Source organism: Arachis ipaensis, chromosome B01, assembly GCF_000816755.2.
Source record: "Arachis ipaensis cultivar K30076 chromosome B01, Araip1.1, whole genome shotgun sequence".
NCBI lineage: Eukaryota > Viridiplantae > Streptophyta > Magnoliopsida > Fabales > Fabaceae > Arachis > Arachis ipaensis.
In genome coordinates, this window is record NC_029785.2 from 130,991,310 (window position 1) to 130,991,648 (window position 339).

The window sequence follows — 339 nt, forward strand, 5'->3', positions numbered from 1 at the left end:
AAATATTATAAGACATGAACTTTTGAAAAAGATTAAAAATATTTGAAGAGATGGTTTTCGAAATTTTTAAAATTTTTTAAGAATTGTTTTGAGATTTTTTCATGTTAGCAATCACCATTAGTAACTAATGGAGGAAGACGGTATTATCTAACAGAAGTAAACGTGATGTTCGAGAGAAAATTTGAACATTAATGAAAAAGTAGTTTAAATTTGGATATTCTTTATGCTTACATACTCTCCTTGGCACTAAACTGTGTTGTTCCTTATTGTATTAAATGCTAAATATTAATTATATAGTAAAAATTATAATAACTTTTTTAGATATTATTTTAATTTTCT